The sequence below is a fragment of the Frankliniella occidentalis genome, unplaced genomic scaffold (genome assembly GCF_000697945.3).
Source record: "Frankliniella occidentalis isolate FOCC.00 unplaced genomic scaffold, Focc_3.1 Scaffold162, whole genome shotgun sequence".
Classification (NCBI taxonomy): Eukaryota; Metazoa; Arthropoda; class Insecta; order Thysanoptera; family Thripidae; genus Frankliniella; species Frankliniella occidentalis.
In genome coordinates this window covers 6,409-14,179 of record NW_026267288.1, presented here as the reverse complement: position 1 = coordinate 14,179, position 7,771 = coordinate 6,409, and the positions used below count along the sequence as shown (strand labels likewise).

General features: G+C 62.1%; 1 protein-coding gene across 1 annotated transcript in view; it reads right to left on the bottom strand.

The window, feature by feature from the left end:
• The window catches only part of LOC113210614 (growth factor receptor-bound protein 14), a gene marked incomplete at its 5' end in the record, with an annotated part of 161,671 nt that extends 154,870 nt beyond the window's left edge, over positions 1 to 6,801 (bottom strand). The window contains 1 exon segment of the mRNA XM_052271454.1: positions 6,550 to 6,801.
• Between the last annotated feature and the right edge of the window lie 970 nt (positions 6,802 to 7,771).

Here is a 7,771-nt window from a genome sequence, read left to right as displayed (position 1 = left end):
GGGGGGCGGGGGCGGAGAAGGGGCGCTCGCTGCAGAGGACAGCAGCATCATCAGCTCTCAGTCGCACCACCATAAGGCAGGCCCGACATCGTGCTCATCCCAAAACGGAACCGCAGAATCAACCCGCGGCCCCACGACGACAAACCACCCCCGCTCTTTCGCAATGCTTATCTCTCTAAACCACCAAAAAGCAGCAAAAAGCCTTTCCGCGGTGCGGAGGCATAAGCAGCCCACCGCACCGCCACCACCGCGCAGCCGCTACAAACAACGGCGCCAAACGGAAAGGCGTGGTGGTTGGGCGGGGCGGAACACCACCACCACCTCTGCGGCGAGGCGGTCGAGTTCGGAAGTGAGAATAGTACACGACGGCGTGGGAACGCCCCGCGCCCCGCCCCGGGGCAGGGGGCCGGGCAGAGAGCTGCGCCGCTCACGCAGAGATAAGCAACGTCCCTCCTTTCCCCCCTGCCGCTGTCGCTCTCATTCATCGGGGAGGCCAAATATTCGCCAGATGTACACAAGACAAACGCGCTGCTGCCAAAGCCTAGGCGGGAGGTCCATCTCCCCCCATCTTTTTCCCTCTCACGCGCAGCGCCGAGCGCCGCAGCCACCGCCTAGGCAGGCACGCCATTCATGACTACCGTTACTTGTCAAACAGGTTTTATACACGAAGGTGAGAAGCGGGGCCGCGCGCCACTCGCACATAGACGCACCGTAGATGGCGCCCTTACTTATGGGAGCGAGGAGGTGGGGAGGGGGGGGGGGATGCCGGCGGGAGCGGGGAGAGGAAGAGAGCGAGAAGGGGGAGGGGTACAATAACAACAACATCACACACGTGAGTGAGTGAGGATGAAGTGGAGTCGCCTTTGCTCTTCCGCCGTCACCACCAGGACGAAAACACACAGAGAGACCGCAGCCGCCCGTGTGGAATGGATCCGGATAAAAATCGGGTAAATTTGGTGTTTTCAGAACATCAAATTGATACTAAATGTACACGATATATACACCATAAATATACACCATATATACCCCAAATGCATTTGGTGTAGATATGGTGTACTTTCGTTCTTTTAATGGTGGTGAAAGGGGTCGTTTTAACACCATAAATACACCATATTTATCCCAAAGGCTGAAGCGTCCGAAAAGGTGAAAACAACAGCGCCGGCGACGCCGGTGGACCGAGACGAACCACCGACCTCTCGACTGAGAGGCTAGCTCCATATCCACTCGGCCACAGTGAACACATGGAGGAGGACGGTCGGCTGTCGCACTTTAGCGCGCTGCAGCGAGTTGGTGCCTTCGGATAAATATGGTGTATTTTTGGTGGCGAGGTGGCCCGCTGCAGCGCGCTGAAGTGCGACAGCCGACGGTCCCCCTCTATGTGTTCACTGTGGCCAAGTGGATACGAAGCCAGCCTCTCAGTCGAGAGGTCGGTGGTTCGACTCGCTCCGCCGGCGTCGCCGGCGCTGTTGTTTTCACCTTTTCGGACGCCTCAGCCTTTCGGATAAATATGGTGTATTTATGGTGTTAAAACGACCACTTTCACCACCATAAAAAGAACGAAAGTACACCATATCTACACCAAATGCATTTGGGGTATACTTGGGGTATATATGGTGTAAATTTATGGTGTATATATCGTGTACATTTAGTATCAATTTGGTGTTCTGAAAACACCAAATTTACCCGATTTTTATCCGGATCCATTCCACACGGGCGGTTCTAGTCGCAAAGGCACTGCAGCTGGTCGCGCCCGCACACACACACTCTGCCCCGCGCGCCGCGCCTCCGCGCCATCGACCCCCTGTGCCTGGCCCGGCCTGGTGCGGCCTGCCTGGCGTCCCTGACGTGACGACGGCCTGCTGCAGAGGGGCCTCCTACAGCCCGCGAGAGACCCTTTAGCGGGAGCAGGGCGCAAGACAAGCAGGGCCATACGGAAGCGACTTGTCACTTTGGGCGAAAAGTGGAGCGTCGGCGGCGGGGTCGGCTCGACAGCAGGCTGATGAGCCCGGGGGGGCATCCTGCACCATGCCACGCCGCGCCACGCCACGCCGCGCCGCACCGGGCCGCACCGGGCAGATGATGGGGCGCCCAGCCCGCGCGCGCCGCCCCCACCTGCACCACGCCACGCCGAGCCGCCCCCGGGCAGATGGGGCGCCCAGCGCGCGCGCGCGCCGCCACCCCACACCCCCGCCCCGCCCACAGAGGAGGACAAACGCGAAATCGAACGCCGCCGCGACGACCATCACTCCCTGCCGGCGTGCAATAACGTAAAAGGCACGGCCGGCGGCGGGAGGGAGCGCGCCGAGCGCGGCGAGGACACCGAACGAATTATTTCCTGCTGTTTGCTTCTGATCGCAACTCAACCGTGGTGGAGTCTCGGCCGCCGCGTGGAGGGGTGGGGGGGGGGGAGTAGAGCGGAGGTGGAGGAAGCAAAATAACGAAAATTCCGGAAGAGGAGGCGCTAGGAGACCGGAGAAGACGCAGCAGCCAGCCGGGCGCCCTCATGCTCGGATGTTGCGGGATTCGATCCCCAGATCACACCGTCCCTCGTGGACCGCACCAAGAACACGGGAAGGAGAGAGGAGGCCCCTGGATGGGTCGGCGGGGGGGGCCGTGGGGGACACCCTTGGCCCGGTGTGGCCCGGTGGGGCCCGACGAGAATAGCACGGCCCTAGGCGGCGGCGGCGCAGGGGCACAGCAGGGCCCCCGCAGCCCGACAGGCACCCGACAGGCCCCCGACAGGGCCATCCCGACGGAGCCGGATTACTCGCGACGAGGGGCGGGGCGGGGCGCGGCTGGGGCTCTCTGGGCGCCCGCCGCCCCCAAAGAGAGAGCAAGAGAGAGAGAAGAAAAGTGGGAGCAAGGCGAGGCGGGGGCGCGAGTAGTGGGAAAGTAAGTACGGCAGAAGGGGGAGGCGGGGAGCAGCAGCAGCAGCAGCAGCAGCAGGGCAGCCCTAGCCGTCATTCTGGAGAAACAACAACATGAACAATACAACAGGTGCACACAATCAGTTCCGGCGCAGCGCTCCACGCGCCCCGAGTGCCCGTGGCCGTGCCATGGCCGAGCTCGCCCCCCCTCCCCCTTCCAATCCCAGGCCACGGCAGCACCATTTCTAATCAAGCGAGAATAAGACCGACACATAAAGCAAGAAGAGAGGGGGAGAGAGAGAGAAGGGGAGAAGGAAGGAGGAAGGAGACTGGCGAGAGCGCGAGGGGTGGGTGCAGGGGTGGGTGTCCCTGGGGCGCGCTGGTCCACCGGCCCCGCCACGTGCACCAGCAGGACTTATTTGTGTCTCCCCTCCGAGGGCGGGGCGGGGCGGGGCTGAGCCGGGGGCACGCGGGCCGCAGGGTGCCGCGTTGGGCGCAGAGGTGCGTCTCCGATTGACGCAGCGCCCCACTCCTCACCCAACCCCCCGCCCCGCCCGGGCTGAGCCCCCCCTAGTGACGAACTGTCGTCCGGTGCAGCTCGCCTCCTGCTCCCTCCCCCTCGGCGCCCTCACCTCTTAGGCTCTCCTCTTCCCGACGCGAACAACACAGTTGCATCATTTTGGCAGCCGGGCTATTCTCGACGATGATATATTTACAGCGCCCCCTCCCTTCTCCTGCCCGACAAACACCTCACCCTCGGCGCCACCCCCTCCCGAAAGTTTGCTCTCGTGCCTCCATAAGTAATTATGCCGGTTAGAGAGAAAGGGAGAGAGAGAGAGGACGAGGGGGAGCGAAAAGATCGCAGCAGCACAAGCAATTTCCATCTCAAATCCTTCTTCCGTGTGGCGCGAGAGTGCGAGAGAGAGAGAGGAGACTAAGCACACAGTTCACAGGCACCCCCGCCGACACGGGCCCGCCCAGGTGCCAGGTTCATGCGCCCGGGTGGCAAAGAGATTTCCAAAACCCCTTGGGCCCCTGGCTGCTGGGGAAAATCGAGGGGGCGTGTTGGCGGGCGAACAGCATTCAAATGTACGGCAGGGGGTCAGACGGGGGCGAGGCGGGGCGAGGTGGGGCGCGTCCTGGGGGCGTGCCTGCAGCCCCTGCCCCACTCCGCTCTTTGTCGCTCCCGCTCGCTCCGACACCGACCCGCAAATGGAGAAAAAAGCAGAGAGAGGTGGGAAATGAAACATATTGCCTGTGGCGTTTGGCGTCGGGTCAGCGGGGGTATAGGAATTGAGGAGTGTTGGAAATAAAAGAGAGGTTTGGGGGGGGGGGGGGAGAAGCCAATTTAAAAAAACGCGGAGAAACGATGGAAGGGGAAAACGTTTTCCAATGAGCGGCCCGCTGCTGCTTCGACAGGCATTTCTACGCGCAGCCTGTATCCGACCCGACCCGACCCTTTCATCGGATTCGGCTTGCATAACGAGTGCAAAAGAGACAGACTTCTGCAAAGCGGGAGCAAGAGAGAGAGAGACAGAGAGAAGGAAAGGGGAGCGGCGGCGGCTATTGGCTGGCGGATCAAACAGGCCCGGGTCCCTCTTGTTCTATTCCCGGACGTGTGCGTCCCTCCAGCCCAGAGCAGCAGCGGCAGCAGCCCCCGCCGTGTCCACGCCACATGGAGCGTGGGGCGGGGCAGGCCACCGCGTCGCAGAACTCGAACGAAGCGAGCAGCGAATTAAGGGAATGAAGGGGGGGGGGGGGGCGGTACGCCAGGTACGTCCTCGACCAGGCCACCTGCTTAAATTAAGCCCCTCCCCCGAACAGGTACCGGGTGGTAAACAGGTGCGCCGGCGCCGGTGCCCCTGCGCCTCCTTGCCGTGGGCGTGCAGCCGTGGCCCTGCCTGCACCTCTGGCCCTGCGCCTCCTGCCGTGGGCGTGCAACCGCGGCCCTGCGCCCATGCCTGTGGCCTTCCTCCTCCTTCACGTGCTGACACCAAAAGTCTCAAAGAGACGCGGGCGTGCGAGCAGACTGTTGTAGTGATAAGGGAAAAATTTGAATCGTCGCCGAAAAATGGTCACTCTTTAGATTTCGCCGCGTCAAAATACGAGCGTCAGCAGCTACGCTAGAGAGTGTCGTGCGACTGTACATAACTGCGAGGGAGTAAGTAAACCGAGTCCGTTACCCCCCGCAACCACTGCTCACGAGCCAGGGCAGGTTATACGGCCCCCGTCCTACTGTACGTGTACGCGGCGGTCACCGCGACCAAAGCCGCGGGGCGGGGCGGGGCGGGGCGGGGCCGTGCGCCAGGAATGCATGCGGCGGGCAGCAGGGGCCGAACAGAGGCGGAACGGATCCCGCGCGCATCGATTTTAAACGCTCGGATGCAAAGGGCAGTGGGCAAAGCCCAGTCAACAGGAAACCTTCCATTTCACCTGACAGTGACGGGCCAGGGGCCGCAGGGCCGCAGGGCCGCGGGGCCGCGCGGTGCAATCGGGCCGTATGACGGGACTCGGGAGGAGAGCTTGTTTTTGAAGTGCCTCGCGGCCCGCGGCCTTCGGGACGGGACGGACCTGTCCGCCTGCCGCCGCGCCACTCCGCGTCTGTCACAGGACTGATACAATGTTTACGCCGCGGCGCGCCGAGAGAGAGAGAGAGAAAGAGGCATAGGCAAGGACGAGAGCGATAGGGGGGGAGCATGCGCGCGCGAGAGAGCAAGAGGGAGAATGAGGGAGAATGAGGGAGGGGGGACGAGCGGCGCGGGAGCGAGAGAGAGAGCGCGCACGCGCAAGCAATGCTGACGCAATCGAGCAATCAGTTGGGACGGACGGCAGAAACAAAACACGAGGATGCGAGAGGATCCTCTTCGGACGTGGGCCCTATCTATCTATGGGCCTCGACGCCGTGGTGCCCGGGGCGGCCGTGGACTTCCCTGCTGGCCAGCACGCGCACCCTCTGGCAGGAAGTGCACGACGGGGAGCTCTCTTGTTTGCCGTGGCGGGATGCAACCGGGGGGGCCTCGGGGGCGCGCGCTCTCAACGCGTCGCATACTCAAGTGGAAAGACATTACGCAAACGCCGCCAGAGCCTACGGTAATCCTCGTACAGCAAGAGGAGTGAACAACAGCTGGCGCCGCCGAGCGCCCCGGCCCCGCCGCACGCCCGCCCCGGCCGAGGCGCACATTGCAACACCTGTCACAATACGAGTACAGCAGGTGAAGGTGTGGAGGTGGAGGGGGCTCGGATCCAAACCGCACAAACACGAAAAACTCTGCGGACTTCCCCGAGCCCTTCTCTTTCTGTCCCCCACCTCCAAAAACACACACTACACGGGCGCGCCTGCGCGCGCGCACGCACAGCGCTGCGGCGAGGGAACGACCAAAACGTCGTAGTATAAACTCGCACCACAAAAATTCCCCCAGAATGATATCGATCCGCGCCGAAGCAGAAGACGGACCGCCGCAAAAACACACACTCTTGGCCGCCCGTTCGTTCTGCCGCTTATTAGAAAGTAGTGCAGTCAGTGCAGGCCGGGCAGCCAGCCCACCGGACCGGACCACAGAGTGGCGAATCAACATTCCTCGGCGATGAGCCGAGCGAGCAGCAGCGCAGCGGGACACAGAGGCGGACACACTCCTCGCGCGCAGCCCGCTGCCATATTGATGTAAACAAACGCAACACCCACCAGTGCGGTAGTCCTGGTAACGTGAAGACGCCACCTTGGAGGAGCTGGCGAACAGTTTTCGGACGAAAGACGACGAGGAAGGAGAGGCGAGTGCCCTCACTGCACTGCAGGAGCACTGCCTCGTTCGAGTTCGGAGACGATGACGACGGCCTTCTTGACAACACTATACACTTTTGCACAATCACAACACCAGAATCAAAACAATTCACTACGCAGGCGCACTGCGGGGTTTTTGTCGCACACAAATTCACTCTAGGCGCGCGTAGTATTTCACTAAAACAGCTGGGCCGTCACGGCGCCGTGTCGCAGTGCAGACGGTGCCGAGGTTGTAAACAAAACAACGCCGATGTCGGAACCAGGGCGGGAGCGACGAGCACCATGACCGAAGCGAGAGAGCCGCGCGCGAAGCCGAGCCGAACCGACCGTCGAGCCAGGCGAACCGACCAACACTGACGTTACGTTACGTTTCCCTGAAAGAACTCCCGCGCGCCGCGCGCCAAACACAAGGCTGCGCTCACAACGGCCGGGCTCCGCCTGCTCGGGCCGCGCCACGCTACGCTGGGCCACGCCGCGGCAGCAGCAGCAGCAGCAGCAGCGGGCCTAGCGTGGCGGCGGCGTCCCTCCCTCCCCCACCCCCACACTGCGCCAGCCGCTGCCCTTCCCTTCCCTTCACTCCCCCTCGCACCGTCTCTAAGCCCTGTGCTGTGGGTCGGTGGCTGGCCTGGCCGGGCTCGAGCAGCAGCGCGCAGGGCTTGCAGGAGGAGGGCTGGGCCCGGGCTGTAAAGTACGGGGCAGGGCCCGTGAGATGCAGCGCGGAGGGGAGTAAACGTTTTTACTGCACCGAGACCAGCGCCGCAGTGTTCCCTCGAGCTCGAGCAAGCCTCGTGGCCGTGCCGCCGCATTCCAGGGAATCATATTTGCGGCCCCATCAAAAATGTCAAAACAAAACACCCGTCTCATTTGAACGCGACTCGACAATTGTGTGATGTGACACGTGACGGTAATGCATGTGGAGTATACTACTTAGACTTAGAAATAGCTGCCACGAGCCTTGTCACAAACCCCCCAAAAGTGATTGTTATGGTCGGTTATGGTTGTCACCCAGGGTCACTGACACATTCTTTTAAGCCAACAATGAACATCTACCCCACCTACGACTCACCGGACTCACCTCCAGAGTACTGGAAGCATATTGCAATGTCACGCTCTTGTTGCAAACGGT